Genomic DNA, 21,198 nt, shown 5'->3' with positions numbered 1-21,198 from the left:
TCTGCAACTTGGCCATGCAAACTCTCCCTTGGACTCTGAAGTGAGAATATTAATGTGAGTGCTACAGACATACCATGACACAATTGAGAAAAATCCCAGCTCACATGACTGATGTTGACACTTTGCACAATCACGTCACTTTTCTGGGAGGCCTCGTGCTCAACCAGCAGAGCACGAGTCTGAGGCAACCCAGGGCCACGAGCCCATCAGCTCCCATGGCCCCGGACACTCAGTGCAGGGGAGCTGGGACCAGTCCTGGAGGGGGTTGGCGGGACCCTGGCTGAGCAGCCCTGACCCTCACACTCTGCTCCCACGCTTGAGCCCCTCGTGCAGAACGACCCTCTGCTCAGACCGGGATCCAACACCAAAAGGGACTGTGATCATCACTGAGGCTATGTGGGGTATGCCCTGCCAAGGGAGGCACTGCAACTATTCACCAAGGAAATCTTAGGAACGGTTAACTTTGGACAGAGCTCTTACAGTATTTATTTCATTAATGTTGCAACCTCCAGCAACCATGCTTCTGTTTACGTAAAGAATGTGGATGTATACACAGGCTACTCAAAGCGGAGTACAAAGTCCATCTGCTTTACGTCCAACCACCAATTTGGCTCTCTAGAGATGTGAAACCCAAACTTTTACAGTCTTTGCAGCCAAAAAAGACTGTTTTCTTCTGCACCTCTATATGGTAGGTATGTATCCACTACTCCCAAAATAAACTTAGCTCGAATCTAACTTGAGACAGGAATTGACAGCATGAATCATACTGGTGCAAGCGTCATCTCAGTAATTGGAACATGGATATATGCCTGTGGAAATTATAAAAGTAGCAAATAACTGTATTCCAGAACTAAGGAGAGGAAACTTGGCTCTGCCAAAATCAAAGGAAGCCTTACTTGGCCTTCAGTAATGGCAAGGACTACTCTCATTGCTACTCATTACAGCTGACAGTGTATTTGACTTACTGCACCCATCTGCAGATGGGATTCATTGCATCTAACTTTAGTTATGTAGAAGTTAGGCATCTAGTCTTACCTAATGAATCTTCTCAGCTTCTCTTGCTATAAATGGAATAGGTGAGTACCTCAAGAGGAGGAGGGGCCATCCTATCTATTTCTGAAAGTTGTCCAAGGTCGGGCAGGATAAATCATCTCTCCTAATTCCAATGTCTCTCCACTAATTAGAGAGGCCACTTGGATTTTATTAGACTAAAACAACTAATTTTCACATAGTCAATGATAGCTGTGATGCATCTGACCACATGTGACCTTTACAAAGATTTTAATTTTTACCCTCATTTCAGTTATTTCCAAATATTTGTCACTCTTTTCAAACTGTGATCAACGGTTCATGTCCAGAAGCATTATTGAACTGGTTATGCCTTGTTTTATTAGCATATTATGACAGATAGATGCTTGCTAGAATGCTTCAAAGCACCTCACATAATATTTCCATAAATATAAAATGAATTGAATAATCCATACTGTATCCACATTTTTCTTCACTAACCATGACATGCCAAATTCATCTCCTCTCATGGATCACAATTCAGGTAAGTACAAGCAAGCCAAGAAGACGTTTATTTCATTTTTAATGACTTGAAGATGTCTTGAGGTCCTTTTGGTTATTTGAGAGACAGTATTTCTCAACTGCTTTATTTTATTCATTAAGCTAAGCTACTTGACTTCCTTCTGTGCTCCTTGAATCACTCAAAAGATTCTTAAGAATTCAAAAATGAGATGGTCTCCAGACAATATGTCTTCATATATATTTTTACAATCTGAGAAAAATATAGAGTTTGCAGAGCCATGTGAGGAAATGCAAGAAATAGAGCAACCTGAGCTCGGTTTCCTCGTGCTTATGAGACACAGGGCTTCCCTGTCCCGTATTTTCTGTCATCCAGGAGCTCTTCCTTGCTCCTTCTGACCAGCCAGACCCCACCATTACTTCCACGATCTTCTGCCTGACCCATGCAGGTTTATTTATTTCTTTGCCAGCTGGGACCGCTCTGCACTTCAGCCCATCCGTGGCTCTTGATGGGCCTTCCCTACTCCCACCGGCTCAAGCTCAGAGATAAAAGTAGCCACTCTGGCTGATCCCAAGGTTGACTGCAGTTGACTTTTCTTGCCTAGGAAAAGAGTATGCACAACTCTGCTTCTACCCTGCTTCAGAATAGGAAGATCAGCAAAGGAAATCCTTCTTCCTCATTTGGCGACTTCAGCTTCCTCTGGACTCCAGACTCTTCGTATCAAGGAGCCTCCTCTTCATCCCAGTTCCCTCTTTAGGGACAAGCCCATCCTGAACCAGCCAGTCAGTGCTTGCCATTCCCGTACATCCCCTATCATGATATAGTCAGTAGGATTTGTACCTGTTTGCAACATAATTTGAGTAACGCCTTATCTTTAACAGCACATCCTAAAGCAGAGTGTTTAAAAGACAAAGCTGATGTTTGGTGAGAAGGAGGTAGAGGATGGGTTCTTTTTTACTCAGATCTGAAAATTGAGCACTGGAAAATACCAGAAAAATCAGGATTTCTTCCAGCAAGCAGAGCCTATGTCTGCACATGAAACATGTGGGAGAGAATGCTATCTATGAAGGTTTTATTTGATGAAGAACTGTTTTACTGAGGAAAGTTGATACAAACTTTATAGTCACCCTTCGATACAAATAGAGATGAACCAGGAGGACACGAGGCAGAGGAGCAACCTGTGGTTTATGAAATCAGCTGAGCCGGTCATGGTGAACCGGATCCTGAACACGCATGAAATTTGCTTACGTGGATTTTTATGAAAATGCTTCATTCATGATCTTGGGAAAATTCTGAGAGAACTTGGACCATTGCTAGCATAGAAGCAATGCTAGCTAGTTCAGGTATTAGGAATGCAGGAATAGACATCTTCTCCTGACCAAACTCCTTTGCACATCCAGGGAGAGTGCCAAAAAAAAAAAAAAAAAAAAAAAGATGGCTTCCAAGGTGGGTTTAGCTTCAGCCTGCAACTCAGAAAATCCTTCTAGAGCCTTTCACCTACTTGGCCATGTCCCAGAAAGAACCAGAACAAAAGTGAGAGACCCTGAAGCTTGAAGTCACCCTAAAGTTAGAAGCTGCTCTAAGATTAGAGAGCCAGAAGCGTGAGATAGCTGAAAGCCTGTGAAGCACGCTAAGGATAGCAAGTCAGAAGTAGGAGGCAGCCAAACCAGACATTGAGAAGTCAGAGCTGAGCACTGAAGTTGGATAAGATTTATTGCTCTAGAAGCAAGGTAGGGACTAGCAGCCAAGGGTCTTCTGACCACACTGCTCTAATTTGATTGTCTCTTTCCTAAATAGGGATAATAGCACATCTTTTGATAGAGTGTGCTGTGCACGTAAGGTACCCACAGACCACAAAATACACTTTTCATGCCCCTAGCTCCCAGGGAAAGTCCATCTGTCTGCAGTGTTGTAGACACGGCAGGCAGTAAGCCAGGTTACCGCATATTCAGAGACTCATCCTTGAATTGGCTTTGGCTTACTCCAGTGCTTCCAAACCCCAAAGCTTTGCATTGCATAGACCTGCCACTAGACTGTAGAAATAGCTTAAGTATCAAACTAATGAAAAGGGAGGAGTGAATGACAGTAGCTTTATTGCTGTTATCTCTTTCAAGCACTTCTGCAGCAATATCCTCTAAATCCTTTTAAAATACAGGGTTAGCCAATGCAAGTGCTCCAAACCGTTCCCAGGTACACCTCAGCATCTCAACCACAGTGCTTCGTGGTACTAGAAAATGGATCCAAATGCCTTCCTAATCGTATTAAACACAAGCACCATAGCTTGGGAAATCATAGATCAGCTATTGCTGGGAGATGTTAAAAGGCCTCCAGTAAAATCTCTGGCAAAAATATTTTACAAGATATTCTAGAAGACAGTGGAGAGGTGTGTTTAAGGCATGAGCAAGCCTCTAGTCAAGGGGCAGAATTGATCCTTAGGGAGGACATAATCCCTGTGAAGAAAGAAAAGCTGTTGCTCGGGGCAGGTAAGCATGCCAGGACCTGTTGCTCATGAACTCCAAAGGAGAGAGGAGCAGGCGTAAAGAGGCTGTGAAGGACTACGCAGCATTTAGCCATGCCTGCTAAGTGCCCTGCAGCACGGTGACAGCTGTGACATCCCTGGCCATCCGTGGGCAATCTGGGGTCACAGGGACACACTGCCTGCTTGCAAAAAGCTTTCACTGGTTGGGCAGGCAGAGGACAGACAAGGATTTCTACTGCATTTTCTGTCAGAACCGTAAAAATTGAGCTGGTAGCCACCAAATCTCTGGTTACCTTCTTGCTAGAACTAAAGAAATGTTGTCCACACTTGTTGGTTTGTGCCTGTCACCAATTCTTTGCTATTTTTTTAAGGAGAAGCTATCTGACGGACTTTGCTACTAAAAGCTGTTCACTGTGCAAGTGGCAGAGTATTCTTCACCATATTCAATTGGGTGGTCCCAAAAGAAACACTGCGTGACAGAGAGGCACATTTCATGGTTTTGTTGATTAATGAGTTTGAAAATCATGAGAAATAATACATGTGAATTCTGTACCTTTGCAAACTGGTCTGGTTTGGTGTAACATTCAGTGGTGTTCTTAAGCTCGCATTGCAAAGGTGTGTGCCTGGGAAAGCATATAATTTGGATTTATTGCTGGCCCTTGCTTACCATGAGGAAACCACAAGATACCACGAGAATGCATGAGATTTATCCTGTTCAGCCTTCTGTAGAGATAAGAGGTCAGGGATCTATGGGATCTCACTAAATTTGGGGAAATCATCACTCACTATATTGAAAGGCCTCTAACCATTTAAAGTGTATTTTAGCAACAAAAAGTAGTGTAGAACCAAGACTTCCAAAATTAATTCTTATAAAAAAGCTGGGGAGGTGGGAGATTTTTTGCTGGTTTCCATCCCTGTTAAAAACTGAAGTCTGCCAGTCAGGAGCAGCAAGTAAAACAGGCTGGGAATAACCTGACAGAGCAGATGAGCAGGGAGCGAAAAGGCATGTTGGAGTTAGCAGTCGTAGCCAAATCTAACAGCCTCCAGGGATTACCATAACTAAGAAAGACAGAGGAATAAAGCCCTGTGTGGATGAGCGAAGGCTCAGCACCATAACTGTGTCCAGTCTCTACTTACTAGATACCTAAAACAGGCAAAACATCTCAGCACAGTGGCCGTGAAGGAAGAACGCTGTCAAACCTCTGCTGGAAGTGCCGTCTCAGGAGAAATCTGCATTCATCACTAATGCAGGACTCATGTTTAGGCCACAGTTTTTAAACTGAACAATGCAGCAGCTTTTCAGATCATGGTCGATTAAGTGTTGGCAAGATTGCGTAACTTCATCCGAGCTGCGGATGGCTATGATCAGCAGCAGCTGAAAAGTAGCCAAGAAACATGTGGATTTCTGTTGTAAAGGCTAGAAAAACCAATTTTAACCATTAAAGTGCATAAATGTAAAACTAGAGCAATTGGGATTAATTACAGAGACTATCAGAGTGCAGGAGTGAGTAGTAGTAGGAAAAGGAAGAGGAGAATGCTCTGCAAATCTTTAAAGGCGAAGACCCTTCCTTGTATGGTGGTCTTGCCACAACTCATAAGACAAGTTTGGCCATGAAAAGATTTGCAAATTGTTCTGTGAGTTATACAGAAAATCCTAGCAGACTCCTCCTTTTACTGGGCTCCAGTAAAACTGTAAATCCAAAAAGTAATTTTGTTAAAAGTTTTTCAAAAAGTTTTGAGCTGGTAAGGACCTTGTTGGAGAGTTCTCTCTGTGTTAGCTCAAATTTTAACAAGATGTTTGAATTGTTTACTGAGGTTCCAAACACAGGATGAGGAACTGTGGTTTGGCAGGTGGGAGAAAATGAGGAAAAAATGCCTTTGCTATTTTAAATGAAAAAAATGAACTTTGTGTGGAAAAAATGCACTCAGTTCTGGAGAAGGAAGCTTATACCATTGTATGAATCCAGTGAAATATTACATGTCCTGAAAGATCTTTCCTCTCTAAGGTGGCTTCCCCAGATGACGGGGCACACATCCCTAGTTGCTGCAATGCACTAGTGCTCCAGGACTTTGACGTGAAGGATACTTAAATCACGGGCAGAGTGAACTCAGCAGAAGGTCCACTAGCCCAACAGGAGAGTCCCAGTGCTTTTGCCTCTGATGGACACACCAGCCTATTTCTGAGTCCGTCTTTCTTAGGTAGAACATACCACACGGTCTCTTGACGAGTAGTTTTAGGTTCAGTCACCCCAAACCATTATCACTACAAGGTGGCTGCCATCACGGCTGGTTTCAATCAAAGCCACTAATGTTCTCCCTGCATCAGCATCATTTATGTGAGTGTACGACACACGGTTGCCAACTTGTATAAGATATAGAAATACAAGGTGCTGTGATTGAAGAGGTTTTGGTCAGAACTTGAGCATGGCTCTCCCAGACAGAAGAGAAGGCTTTACCTTATAATAGATTACCGATCTGGAAATGGCTCGTACCACTGTGGTCAACAGTGAAATACAAGGAGGCCTGAGTTGCCCTTCTCACTGCGTTGAACAAGGAGATAGTCTCAGGTAGAAGGCCTGGAAAGAAGATTCGTACCTGAATGGAGCTGCTGCCGGGAACGCAAGGGAAGGAGCTAGGTGTACAAGTAAATATGTGACCTCAGACACAACTGTTTTTCTGAGCGCAACTTGAGGATGTAAGAAGTAGGTCCCTAACCACGTAACTAGGTAACTGTCTAAACAGACTGCCAACTGAATGACAGAGCGAGCGAGCTGGTCTTGGGATAGGTGGAGGGAGTTGTGGTTTTCTTCTGCTTCTCCACAGATGCTTTTATAACCCATGCAAGTGTTTTGTTTGGCTTTTGAAAATGCATCATTTTAGTTAGCTTTGCCTTATCTAGCTTGTGATAAGGATGATGTTAAGATAACTGGTAAACACCAAAACAGAGCAGTTCCTTCAACCAGAATACAGGATCATTCCTGAACTGCCTCACATCCCAAATGGTGTTTGAGTGTCTTCCAAAATAACCAAATAAGATACCTCTACTTAGCTGCTGAGCTAATTCACAAGTTAATAAGGCAGAAACTTTGTGGAAGAAGCACTTTCTGTCGAAAAGTACTACCCTTGGCAAGCCTTAGTATAACGGAGGGAGTTTGAACCCCATCTAGGGGTACGTGTCACACCTGCCATCTTCTGCAACACATGGCCAGGGCTGCAAACGACCCTCAACACACGATCTGGATCAAACTGCCCTGTTCCAGAGCCATCGCAAGTGTGTGGATGCCCCAGTGGCAGGATAAGGCCAAGTTTGTTTTCTGGAGCATTTTATGCATCCCAAGCCACTTGAGTCACACATGTGGACACTCAGTACTTCAGAAGAGGCCTCTCATATGAATTAGCATCACATCAAACACGCTTTCTCAGAAAAATAGAGAGGAATGAAGAAAGAGAGCAAAATTAATGGCCAACTTCAAAAATGTTGGTTTAAGTGAGTTACCAGCTTCCTATTCTCTTCCTCTGTCAGTATTTTCCAGCTTTTGCAACAAAGAAGACAATGTCCCAAGGCAACAATTTCCTTCACTGTACAGCTCTGAGCTCTGAACAATGCACATGAATAAGGCAGAGTCCTTGATAGAAGAAAACAACGCTTTCCGTGTGTCACCTGGGATATCTCTAGCATTCATTGTTTTAGCTAATTGTGTGTGTGTGAAATATATATGTTTATATATGTATGCACATAGGTTGGGGAAAAGTCAGCTATTCAAAATCCTACATGCCCTGGCAGATTTAAAGTGCTATCGAAAGAGCTCAAAAGTATAGGAGCAGGCAGGACCAAAGGGAGTCACAAGACCATGATTTGATTTTGGAAAATCAAATTTCCAATCGCACTAAGAGGCAAACTAGGTACCTCAGCTCTTGCAAAACCCCATGAATCAGATTTTGGTTTTTGTAAAGTTATACCTAAAACCAGAAGTATTTTGAATATAAATTCCAAAGTTTGGAGTAGGATTAGATAAAATATTCTAATGTAAGCCCATGTCTAGTTAATGGATAGAGTTCCTCTCCAGTATTTATCTTTCTACTGCTCTTTCTTTATCACTACTTGATCCCCAGCTAATCTCTACTTCATAACTGAATGTTTTCTGTGCATATCTTAATCAGCTCTGCCTTCCAGGTCAAAGATCAGGGCATATATTTTAAAAGGGTATTTCAGACTAGAGCAGACTCTCAATTGTTATGGCTGTAATATAAATCATTTATGGAGAGAGAATCTTTCTGGCTAATTCTCAGAGATATGCAAATGATAACTTCTGCTTGCTGCATGTTTACAATGCAATAACCATAAATGGAGATAAAATACGAAAAGTCCATGTCCCACAGAGGGAGGGGCGGGCTGATCTCAAAATACGGCTGGCTTGAGAAAGAACAGATAGCTTGCAATAAATATCTAAACTTTTAGGGCAGGTTTTGTTCTTTCGTTCTTTATATAACACAACAATACAAGGAAACCACACAGGAACAGCTGGATCCCAAACATCCCTGTTTGCAGAATGTATGCAAGAAGACGGGGGGCTGCCGGCGGCTCTCGGAGCACGGAGCCGTGCACGCCGCGGGAGGGGGCCCGGCCCGCCGGAGGGAACCTCTCCCGCTCCGGCAGCGGTGCTCGGCCGCCTCGTGGCTCAGCTCCCGCTGAAGCCAATGCGAGCTTTCCTTCAATGGAGCAGAGTTAGGTTAATGCTGAATGTTTTGGAAAACACCATTCCCACTTGCCAGCCTGAGTCCTTTGGGATCTTCCCATCATTAGCTTAATTCAACCATAAATGTTTGGAACAGCGGCCAAGGGATTAAAATCATCAACAAAGTCAATTGCTTTGTTTGTAAATGTTCTTTTGCTTAGTTTTCTGCAATGTAAAAGTTGTTCTATGAACCTTGTTTTGATTCATTTAAACCCCATTTAGTAATCCTGCAGGAAAGAGAGTATTTGTGATGTTTGTGTGATATCTTCCTCCTAAAAAGCATCCCCTACCCTATGAACTTCTAACAGCTTGTCCCAGATTGGGATGGTAAAGGCACTTCTGTTTTACAGAAGTGTGAAATGCTCATATTTCAATTGAGAGTTTAAGAAAAAGAATTGCCAGAATATAATTCTTTTTCCAGAGTTTCTGTAGATGAAGATATGAAGCCTTCAGAAGCGTCTGGCATTGCATTTTTGGAAAGGTACCTTAGCCTGCTTTTATATTTAAAAATTGACTTAGTCTAGAAGCCTCGCATACATTTTCATACTCTGATGCTCATGGAGGTGGAAATTCCAAAAATGAAAAAAAGACTAATTTTAATGGCTCCCGGCGAGTGGCTCTAGGCAGCTCCGGGCAAGGCACAGAGGACCATTCTCTTTGCCCAGCTTGTTCTTGCCTAAGACGGATGGGCTGGAAGATCCACCCATTGGCTTTATGCCCATCTTATGGTCAATTTTTTCTATGCACCTTCTGCACCTTTCACCCCCACAAAAGGGAGGAGGATGGGGCGAGGAGCTCCATGAAAGGGCAGAGGACAGGGCGAGGACCTCCACGAAAGGGGAGAGGATGGGGTGAGGACCTCTGTGAAAAGGAAGATGTGGCGAGGACCTCTGTGACAGGGGAGAGGATGGGGCGAAGACCTTCACGAAAGGGTAAAGGACAGGGCAAGGACCTCTGCGAAAGGGGAGAGGACGGGACGAGGACCTCCACACTCCCACGGCACCAGATAAACCTGACGCACAGTCGCACACCGAAACTTTGGTTGTATTCCCCCTTCCTTTCCCTGGCCACAGCCACAGGCCCCCAACCTGGAGAGGGATGTCAGATCTCTCCTTCAATTATCGTCTCCCATTGTGGTAATTAATCTGCAAAATTGGCTCTCAACGGGGCCAAAAAAAGCTTTAAGACCCGAGGTCGGAAAATGTGCCTCTGCCCATTTTCCCTTTTAGCTCATGCGAACACTTCCCAGCCGTTTGCTATTCCCCACTCTCTTTGTGACTGATAAATGTGCGTTTGTGCACAGGTGATTTTTCCACCTCTCTAGTCACACCAGCTAGTATACCTCCCATCGAGGTAATGGAAAGCATCCACTGCTTATCTCTGAGCAGCACATTAAACAAAGCAACATAATGAGCTGCATTTTGTTGAGGGCTCTCCAGGTCCCCCAAATCCTTCTCAAATGTTATTGTTTATAAAATGTTTGATAAAAAATAAATGATGCTTTCAATTTAAACAAAACCTCACACTGTTACCGGTTTTAATAACAGTTTTGACAGATGAGATTTTCATCATCTGTTTTTTCTTTGTAAAGGCTTCTTCAATAAACTAAAAATGCTTTAAACTAACAGATGTGACTATAAAGTAAGGCTGAGCATGAGACATCAGGAGCTGAGGTTTGTCAAATGCTACAATATATAAATTAATTCCTAGTTTAAGCTTCCACTGAGTATTGGAACATCTATTTTACTCTGCTTTTGGTTACTGAATGGTAAGCTGACCTTGCAAAGGTTTCACACTCAGAGAAATACTGTGCACGAGCAATCTATCTCCCTAAGACTAAAATTATATATGTGTTTTCGGCACTAAATGATGCAGCAATTTATTGATGGTAAGCAAGCCGTATGAAGCTAGACACCTGACGATGGTCTAGTTTCCACCCAAGAGGAGCATTTTTCAGTTCCTTTGAATACTCAGCACTTCTTAAATTCAGGCTTATTATCTGAATGCCAAAATAGGAACCCCGAAGCCTGATTTTAGGCAAAAATTTTAAAACCAGCAACCTGGGTCCCTCTCCAACATTCCTCCACCATTTCTTCAGGTCCGACTCTATTTTGTTTCTCTTATGTTATAAATGTGTCTAGCAGCCATCCCTGAATCAATTTGGAATAATGCTGATGTTTGAATAACTGATAAGCTGGGGGTTTTTTTATCTGTGAAAAGTTCAGAAATGAGAATTTTCAGTGATATTCTGTTTGCTGTAAACAACTTCTATTTACTGATTTGGAGAGGAGTTTTGCTTTGTTTAATGGGCTTTAAGCAATGCAATTTTAAAGGCTTGATTGCTTGTAAACCCTAATACTGTTTGTTTTAAAATTTCTGATATTATTATTTGCATGCTTTGCACGTTTTTCATCAGTCCTGCTTCTCTACTGCTTTGAGCTCTGCAGTGTCCCCAGCACTTTGCCCTGGATGCTGTGGCCACGTCGTCCTGTGCTGCTGACGCTGTCCGCGATGGCCGGGTACAGCGAGGGACAGGGGATTTGGTGCTTTTCTCTGGCTGCAAGGAGTGTTTCTAAAGAAAACCTGACTTTCCATTAGCTCTGCTTTCGGGCCCCCAAAGGCCCCAGCACACAGCACAGACCTGAGCTGCAGCCGTCTGCGGTGGGTGAAATGGCACGACGGGTTTTTGATATCAGTTGCAACGTTGGCTGTTAGCAAGAAGTAAAAGAAGGACGATTAGAGCTGCAAGCGCGAGGCCCCGCAGCTCAAGAGCACAGGTTCGCAGAGGCATTTCCACGACAAACTCCCGCTGGGCAGCTCGGAGACCAGGCAGTAGCAGGGGAAGGGGAGCAGCTTGGGTCACAGCTCTCCGCTGGACAGCAGAAACTTGTCCAAAACTTCTCAAGTCCTCAGGAGTTGAAGTGCAGGTCTCTGCACCATGGTCACCAGCACTCAGGAGAGCACCAGCGTGCCTAGTGCTGGCAGGTTGGATGAGTTACCCCAGGAGCTAAACCCGCAGGCTTTGCAGCTGCTGGGATGATGCCGGCGCCTGGGAAGCAGGCACCGAGGAGGATGTGCACGGACGGCGTTCAGCGTTATGCCATACCCCAGCTATCTTCCGAGCGGTCTTCTCCCATAGGCAATGATCTGGTCGAGGCAGCGAGTCGCATTACAAAGAGGAGGCATACTAGCACCTTAGGATCTGTTCTTCTTTCCACTTCTGCTGATATAAATTAAGTGTAATTAAATGACAAAGGTTGCATTACTGCAAAATCAGTTTATGAGAGTACAAATCTGGTCGCTTAGGCTGATCACACTACTAATGAAAGTAAGGTGTAAAGATGCATCTTCTCAAAGCCTGACTTTTCTGAATGCCATTTTATTCCTCTTCAATATTAAAATTCATTTCAGAGTTGTTTATTCTGGTCTAGGGGGAAAATACTGTGTTTTGTCTGACTGTGTGAAGTGTGCTCAGAGCCTCATCGAATTTGGCCCCTAAGGCCAGTGCTAGAAATAACGAGTCACACGGCCCGCTGCGTGTCACCACACACTTTCCTCAGGAAAGGGCTTCTGGAGCATCGGCTTGCTCCGGAGAACTCATCCATAAGTGTCTCACAATTGGAGGTCAAATCAAGGATGAGCTCTGGCAACAGCTAAACACATACAGAAAGCAAAATTTCTCATCCTGGCCAGAATCCAGCAGAAGCCTAAGTCACAGTTAACTTCATGTTTAATGTCCCGTCGTAAGTAGCCCCACAGAATTTGACACAGTCTTAAAACAATGCTTATGCTCAAGAGGTTTCCTGGAAGAGAGCCTTTGCTAGATGCTGGTCTCATGCAGGATCAGACGGGTCCCCGCTGAAGCCAAAGAGCTGAAGTTTTCCAGCTCCACTGAGGATTGAGTTTGATAGACACTTTTAAACTATTTTAATCCAAGGATAAAAAGGAAGAGTCTCGTTACTCAGTGAGTGATATTTCGTGTCTGATGGGTACCACAGTCTCACAAAACCCATCCTGAACACCAGCCTCTAAATAAGTTATTTTGCAGTGTGTCCTGACTCTGTAGGACATACTGACACTACGTACAACAAACTCATATGATAATGTTCATTGTGCATGTTTTCACCAAATATTTCCAAGTATTGGCTGCTTCCAAATGCACTGCACTGAGATAGAGTATTTCACTGGAAATCAGGTCCTGAGGCAGAGACAATCTGAAAGATCAAGAGCGACAGCCTGGATCACCCAGTGCAGGGAAATTGCTGGTATCTGTGGAGTAACAGCCTCCCTGAAGCACTTTGCCAATGGGCAGGCAGTTTTCCCAAGTTTACTTCAGCTTTGGAGCTACACAGCATCCAGGGTGGGACACAAGATATTGATTTAAGAAATGAAGGATGTGCTCGAAATTAAGGTACCGAATGACTGGCAGCTCAGGAGACCTAAGTGCCTCTTGGTGTATCTGCTTTCATGACAGACACATCAAGTCATTTAATTTTTCTCTCTTGCAGTTCGCATCTACGAATTAAGGATGTTATTTTTTCTCATTGTGCAGACAAAGTAACTAATACAATATGGTCATTACTTCATCTATGTCTCCAGATTTTACTGTAATACAAATAATAATAAAGAATAAATAAGACATAATGGGGTCTTGCCTCATGACTATGCTTCTGCTGAAATACAAAGGCATGCATAAATGAATTAATAATAACCACAACGGTGAAGGTATGTAAATATATTAGCTTAAGATAGAGAAAAAAAGGAGTGGATGAAAGAAAAGTACTGATGTCATAAAAATTCAAAAATAAAATTATTTGGGAGTATTGATTTGCTAAGTGAAAAGTTAAATAAGACTTTGGAAAAGAAATTTTCCAAAAGACACAACTCCACTGAGATCTTCCCTGTCAGATGCAGACAAGGTTCAACAAGGACAAATCCTCAATCTGAGGAGTCTTGGATATTTATGTATATTCTTGAAAAGGTACATTATACTTACCTTTATTTGATGTTTCATTATGGAGTCCCAGAGATTCCACTGAAATAACTTCTCATTGTTATAGTTTTTATACCTTGATATCGCTCTATCTCAGATTCTCTTTTCAAACTCAGAACGCTGTTCATTAAATTCTTTCTTCTGTGGAGCCATAAATGCAGTAATCTAGATCCTGATAAAGGCTTTAAAGTTATCCCACAGGATACTTGCGGTTGGAACTGATGGAACATTAGTGTCAAGGAAGCATATTATTTGAGTCTCAATATAATTAATAAACCCTTTCTCTCCCCCACAGGAATGTGCTAAATCTCCGAGTCTTGTTTGTGTTAGGGAAAAGATTTAGTTACCTCTAACAGAAAAGAGGAAAAAAAAAAGATGAAAAAGGCTTTAAATATTTAACAGTTTAAACCCTACATAAATTGGAGATTTGAATAAAAAATCAGCCCAAGTATATTTGTATGAAACTGGTGAACAGAAGGAATATACATGCTCAGAGGAATAGATTTTATGCCAAACATCAATCAATCCCAGCTTCGAAGCCTATTTATAATACTGTGGGGGTTCTGGACGGTTGCACTTCACACTGTGAGGACCAATCCATGACATTATCTATTGAACAATTGAAGTCTTTACAAATAATTAAAACTCGGTTTGAAAATGGAGATATTTTCCACAGCTTTTGTGTCCATGCACCGGATCATAGATATCTGAGTGTGTAAATAATGACTAGTTAATGTCGAGAGCCTGTAGCATATTCGTCTTGCAATACGGCTTTACCCTGTGTCATTCTGTCTATCTGTCTATTCATCCACTGGCACGGATACGTACTGATTTTCACCTTAGGCGTCCCTCTCCCCTCACCTCCATCCAGGGCAACAGAGTGATGTTCCAGACCCCGAAGCAAAAGGAAAAAAATCATTTTTGCCTGCCGTTGCAAGCTCTCGTCCTCCTCCCAGGCGCCTTTCTCCTTCTCCTTCTCGCTGTAGCACAATGCTTTCCAAACATTTCTATGTCCCCTGGGCCTGTTAATAGAGCCAGGCCAGGCCCCTCTCTGCTGCCCTACTTACACCTAGGAAAACTAGGGCTAATGCTGCAGAAGGCCACATGCATCACTGTTAGAAGCGCAAGACTTATTAGACTTCCTCTCCAGTAAAATATAGGTTGAGAACTGCACAAACTGAGCAACTCTTGAGTTGTTGTTTCAAAATGATGGAGGAGTTGTTGTTTCACGGATGTTTCATGGTATCTCGGACCCTGAGGAACTGCCCTGATCTGCTGGATTTAATCCAGAAACATCCTTGATTAGAATCCCAATGAAAGGAGGTGTTTTTTCTTTCTATAGCTGTGTGAAGAATACCTGCCACCGAAATGTGCTTCACGAGAAGAGGAGTTGTAAAAGAGACGCAAGGAAATCCCTGCCAAAGTTCTGCTTCCGCTTTGTGGTGTACCTCTGCCGGCACGGCTGGCATGCTTCCTTTCACTTTTTATGTAAGAAAAAGAATTTCGTTTATCAATAACTCTGCTCACTTTCAGCAAATAAAGATATTGATTAACTCTATCTTGTGAACCTAATGACCTCAGCTTAATTTGCTATGCTAAACGGCATCTACTTCACCGGCAGCGTTCCTGATGGTTACCCGCCCCCAGGTCTCAGCTGGGGACAGTCTCCAGTGACACTCGCCACGCTCTCGTGCGCAGCTGCAGTGCAGATTGCTGTGCTGCCTCGTCCGTGAAGAACAGCTGTAAACCAACGGAGACGAGGCCAGAACTGGGTCAGCTTTGCCCACTGACACCAACCAAGCAAGGAAACAGTGGAGCTTGGTGGCCCCAAGGATTTTTTGGTTGCTGTAGGTGAAGATCCTACTTCACATCTCCATGGGGCTATGCAGCTGTGACACGCCACGTTGGTCCTTTCAGTCTGGGACCTGAAGATGAGTTGCAGACATCTGTGGCAAATTAAGACTGCCATGGCTCTGTGTTAGTATTCAGAGGCTATACCTATGTGGTGTGCAATAACAGGATGTTTTGTGGCAGAACAGAATCCATCCACAGAGCAAAATAGTTGGTGCTGAGGATCCAGCATCCACACTGTACACATTGCTGGTTTATTTGGATTCCCTCTAGTACGGTGCTATGGACTAAATGCCCGTTGCAGTGACTGGAGTGCCCTAGCCGTGCTTCAGAAGATCATCTTTTATTTAAATATGCAAGAATCTAGTTTTCATGCTCCAAGGTCACTCAGCAGACTGAATCACAATGCCTAAATGTCCAGCACAACTGGATGATTCACTTCAAAAGCACACTATTATATGAGCTAAAATGCCAACGTAGGGGCACTCTGAGAGCTGGAGTCTTGCTATTGATCTGGGCTGGACTGGACTGTTCGACACCAGCAAGCACAGAAACAGAGCAGGACCCAGTGTCCCCGGCATGACTCGTGGTTGGCAATAGCTGCCTATCTTTGAGCTCTCTGTAGGATGAGGAGCACCAGGGACCTTGCTCAGCAGCACAACATCAACCTCTTCGGGTTATGGGAAAACTGAAGTCCAGAGCCAACCTGGAAAGGTAACCTGATCACAACAGGTTTTCTTTCAAACAGATGTGAATTCAGATGTAAGAGAATAGGCGAGGTTCACAATCACGTGGACCAACAATTTCAGGAAGCCCTTGTAGACCTCAGACACAGCTAACGCTGGGATTTCTGCAGGGAAATGTATGTAGGTGCTGGGGCATATGGAGCACAGGACCAGCGGATCTCTAATGATGCAGACTATGCTGTAGACACTGTTCAGCACGAAGACCTCTCATTTCTCTCAGCTTTTCAAGGATATGCTTGCTCTAAACATCAGGGCTGTTCCCTAAAAATTAATGAAACCTTACATGGCTTGAGGTAAGTCAAGTGCATATATACCTTTCCTTGCACCATGGCCTAAGTAAACAATAAAAAGAAAAATAATCTACCTGTCATATCCAGCATGTAGGAATTTCTCAAGGCCACATCTAGTATTAGGTCTTTGAATAATATATGGCACTAGGACTCCCATTTCAAATTAAACCTCCTATAACTTATTTAAATTTTAAAATGATTTAAATTATTTTAGTATTTTTCTTACCAGTACTTCCTTTTTTACAAGCAGCACCCAGCCACAATTAAAACATCCAGATGTTTTAACTAAAGTCAAACTATGAAACAGAGCAAAAATAAAATCCATGAAATACTTGCCAGATTACCACATCTGTTCAGGAAAATACAGTACTAGTTCAAAACAACAACAACAACTACCATTCTCAAGCATGCACAGCATTAAAAAAAGAACAACAAGGGTTTGCACGGAAGATGAAGAGTTTGAAAGCTGAGATTCAGCTATGGAGGTTTAGTATCATTTCATTCCCCTTTGAACGAGGGAGATCCAAGCTTAAGCAACTCCACTGATAAACACCTAGGCCCCGATGCACAAGGCAACTCCAGGACCGTGTGGTTGCTTATCATTAAATAAAAGGCAGAAACCATGGAGGCCAGCGGTGAAAGCCGAGCTGTGCAGGTCCGTGCAGGGCCGCGGAGGTCTGGGACAGCCGGCACGCTGTTCAGCTGGGAGGTGGAAGGAGCGGGAGAAAGCCCTGCCTGAGCAAGGAGGAACCCAAGCAGCTCCTTGGCTGACCTCCCGGGCCAGCCACCACTGCAGGGAATGGGTTGCCATCACCGTGGTCCTTACGGCAAGGGCTGTGGTGATGTGCTGAGTGCTGCCCTCGGGTTTTGGGTGCCTCCAGCAGGTCAGACCAGCCCCTCTGGTCAAACCCTGCCAGGAACGTCGGCAAGATGCCGCCTGCACCAGAAAAGCACAAGTGACCTTGGATGACCTTGGATGCTCAGGCGAGCCCCAGCACCGCTGCTGCAGGACGCACATGACAGAGGAGCCCCAGGGACTTATTCAAGCTTTGTGTCATGAGCCAGGGGCCTACAACCTCTCCAGGGTTTACGCAGAAAAGATGAAGTTCTGCAGCTTGCTATCTTGCTTTTAAGCACCTAAATTCAGCTTAAGCACACATTTTTTCTGTTACTAGAACTGTATCTTTAGTAGCCAGACTGAAGTATAATAGATACAAATCTCCAAACAACCCAGGATTTATAGCACCGGCACCTTAAACTGTTCCAGGAGGGAGAAGAGCAGCCACTAACGCAGATGAAATAGCTCTCTGCAAGGGATAACAAGCGAGCTCTCCAAGCCCACCTGCAGTGGCAGGACTCAAGTGCAAGGCACCAGACCATCAACCTACACAGCACAACAACCTGAGAGCTCATACGGCCTACTTCCCTTCCCTGCTTTCTGCAGCTCATCTGCATGAGCCCTTGGCCTTATGCAATCCTGGAGGACAGAGCCAGCCAGTCCTCATCTTGCTCTAGGTACCCGCCCAGGCACTGGGTCCTCTGGCTGGGGTCGGACCCACCAGCATGAGTGGTGTTCTCACTGGAAAATCAACTCCTTTGGCTGCGGACTAACTGGGTCTCCAAAGAGCCTTGTGTAGGCAGTCAAACTAGAAGGTTGCACCCATAAAAGCGAAGCTTCGGCATCTCTCCAGCATGGGAGCTGCTGCTCTCCAGCCTTTGTGACACCCTATCAGAAAGCTGGCAGCACGTGCCAGACCTGTCCTGGCTCTTCTGCACCTGGCAAACGCGCTATTCCTTCTCGGTCTTCGCTCTTCGCAGCAGGAGGGCCGGCGGCGGGCTCGGCGTGCGCCCCGCGGAGCGCGGCCCGTGGCCGGGGACGCCGGCCGTGGCGATCGCTGCGTGCGGCGGAGCAGCAGAGGGAGCTCAGACACTCCGTTCGGCTGGCTCCAAATGTCACTCCTCAAGACCTTCCGAGCAATTAAACAAAACTCAGCGCAGATCAATCATACAGACATGAGGGTGTGAAATAATGAAGACAAATGTTCTTTAAAGCCTTGTAAGAGTTCCTGCCTGAGCCAGATATCATCCTGAGCGGTATTAGATTATCCAAGTGACCTTAGAGGCATTCAAGTGTCCACATAAGCACATCGAGATAGGAAGGAGCAGGCAGCAATGCAAGAGTCCCGTCACTGGATTCGCCTCTCGGGTTTGGTCCCTTGTTCTTTGAGTAACTCCTTCCCTCAAGTACTGCTGACATCTTGATTTTAATGTGCACGGAGGCAGAGTTCAGAAACGCCGACTTCCCCAGCACGGGTAGTCGCAGGGTTTCCGCTGCCGCCAGAACAAGAGGAATGTTACTTTCTTCAGGGTCCGTCTGTCCTTTTATAAGTGAAATAAATCTTCTACTTTGATAGCGAAAATCCTTCTTAAAAAACTCTTCCCAGATGTGGGACCAATATATTTAGTTTCACTTAAGGTTCCTGAATTCTACGGTCGATGCCGGGCTAGCCTTTCGCTCGTGTTTCCTCATCTGTGCTTTACAGAGGAAACAGGTGGGCTTAAAGCCCTCTAAAGACACCAAAGTGGTTCTTTACAAAGTGACTTGCAAAGCAAAAATGAAAAAAAGATTATTTTTTCCCAGGGATTTTCGAACACATGAATCACAAAAATAATCACATAAATGGCGCAAAGGAAGAAAAGAGATATTAGTCTAAGTCAGCATTTCAGATCTGGTATCCTCACTCCCTACTGCTTTGTTCCTGCTTTACAGGGACGTGACACTGAAGTCTGGATTTCAGCAGGCTGTCCTACTTAGTAGTGGCCTAAACCAAGATCTTAAATCCCTAAGGACTTTGGGAAGTTGGATCTTGGTGAAAACCTTGAGATTTAGGCAGGTTATGATGTCATTCACAAAGAACTGAACACATAACACGTATTTTTTGTGCATTAAGGATGAAAGTAAGTAGTACTGGAGAACAGACATGACAGCAGCTGAGGGCGGGCACTGATGGGTCTTAGCTGGCTTGAGCAGCCTCCCTGGGCACCAGCCCCTACCCTGGTCCAACCAGCCTGGCCATCTCTGGAGCCATAGGTCCTGCTTCTCCCCACCACAGAGCAGCCCCAGTGCACACAGGCTGAACTATAATTTCATATGTGTCTTCAGAACTGTCCAGAAAATTCTCCTGGAGCAGCACAAGATGTCCGCGTTGTCTTCTGAGGATGTGGATCTGAAGAAACCTCACAAACGCTGCTAGCATCATGTCTTCTGCGTGAGAGCCAACTCGGCAGCCTGGTCTCCTCTGCTAGAGCAGTTCTTGAGACCACTAGAGCTTTTACCCAGGAAACAGAAAATCTTGGCTCTTCTGAAGCAATCCAGATCTCCATGTTCCACCTCTAAGAAAACAGATGCAGTGTCAAGTAAGAAAATATACTGGCATCTTTCTTTCTTTCTAAGCTAAGCCAAATATGCAAGATTTTTTGAAGCAGAAAGGGAAAAGCAAGTGTGACCCTAGCCCAAGTGGTTAGAGCCCTCAGTTTAGACAAGACTTTACACTGGGTTTTGCTGTAGCAGTTCTTTGTATTTTTCACTGACGAGTCTTTACACGAGAACAAAAAATACCCCTGGGAGCAGCAACCAGGATTCAAGTCAGGACCTATAACCTCGACAGCTGAGTTCAAGACTTCCCTTTCCTTGCTCGTTCCTAATTGTGCGGCTCCTGCGTCCTTATCCTGACAAATAAGATCAGCCGTGAGCACACGTGTTGGCTGGGGGGAGAAGGAAGAACTCAGTGGGCAGCCCTGTATGTTGGAGCAGGCTTTCTCTGCATGTCTGCAGGCCCTTTTACGCAGAGTTTTGCAGAGGGTTTGGCTTCAGGTGCACATCGCACATTACACTGGGGAGTTGGCTGTTATGTCTTGAACTGAAACAAAAGTGGCATAAAGTCAGCTTAATTTCTGTGCTTTTACTAATGTGGGAAAAGAGGAAACTGGCTTCTTCCTTGGAAGAAATGCTGAAGCTCTTTCATAATTTATATAATGACATTTGATATTACGGTGATGAGTGCCTGAGAAATACATATGATAATCATTATAATCAAGCACATGTGTCTGGAGAGTGTAATAGGTACATTCTATAAATTGGAAAATAAACATGTGTTAAGGTAAGACTTCTAATATTAATTTCCATTTTTAGAAAGTAAGGTCCCAGATCCAACTACAGATTAGAGAGTCACAGTGAGGCTTTAAATGGGAGAGATGCCTAAATCCAGAATCGCAGCCCACAGCCCTCCTGCTCAGCTGTTGCTAACCCTGAAGCCAACCAAGCTCATTTGTTGACTCCGTCTGTGAAGCGCTTTAGTTGCTCGACCACCAAAATTTCTCTGTAATTGAGGTATTCCCCCATGTACTTCTCTCCACTCAACGGAGTCATGCCAACGGGCGCGCCAGGACGTGCCACCATGCTCCTTCCGAAGGTGATCAGGCTGCTTCTCCTTGCTCTCCAATGCTTTATTAACCTTTTCTGGGGTGAGAACTTGGCTTTCCCCACAGAGCGGCTGTTTCAGCCCGTTGGCAGGG

The 21,198-nt window shown here is 44.4% G+C and overlaps 1 long non-coding RNA gene across 5 annotated transcripts in view; it reads right to left on the bottom strand.

The window, feature by feature from the left end:
• Positions 1-457: 457 nt before the first annotated feature.
• LOC135325127 (uncharacterized) overlaps positions 458-21,198 on the bottom strand; it is a 64,747-nt gene continuing 44,006 nt past the window's right edge. For all 5 annotated transcript variants that reach the window (XR_010386320.1, XR_010386318.1, XR_010386317.1 and 2 more), the window contains 2 exons: positions 13,740-20,016; positions 458-12,957 (listed from right to left, as the gene is read on the bottom strand). This is a non-coding gene — a long non-coding RNA (uncharacterized LOC135325127). The remainder of the gene's footprint in view (positions 12,958-13,739; positions 20,017-21,198) is intronic.

This window comes from Dromaius novaehollandiae, chromosome Z (genome assembly GCF_036370855.1).
Source record: "Dromaius novaehollandiae isolate bDroNov1 chromosome Z, bDroNov1.hap1, whole genome shotgun sequence".
Taxonomy (NCBI): Eukaryota; Metazoa; Chordata; class Aves; order Casuariiformes; family Dromaiidae; genus Dromaius; species Dromaius novaehollandiae.
The sequence above is the reverse complement of the archived record's forward strand: the minus strand, read 5'-3'. Positions and strand labels throughout refer to the sequence as shown.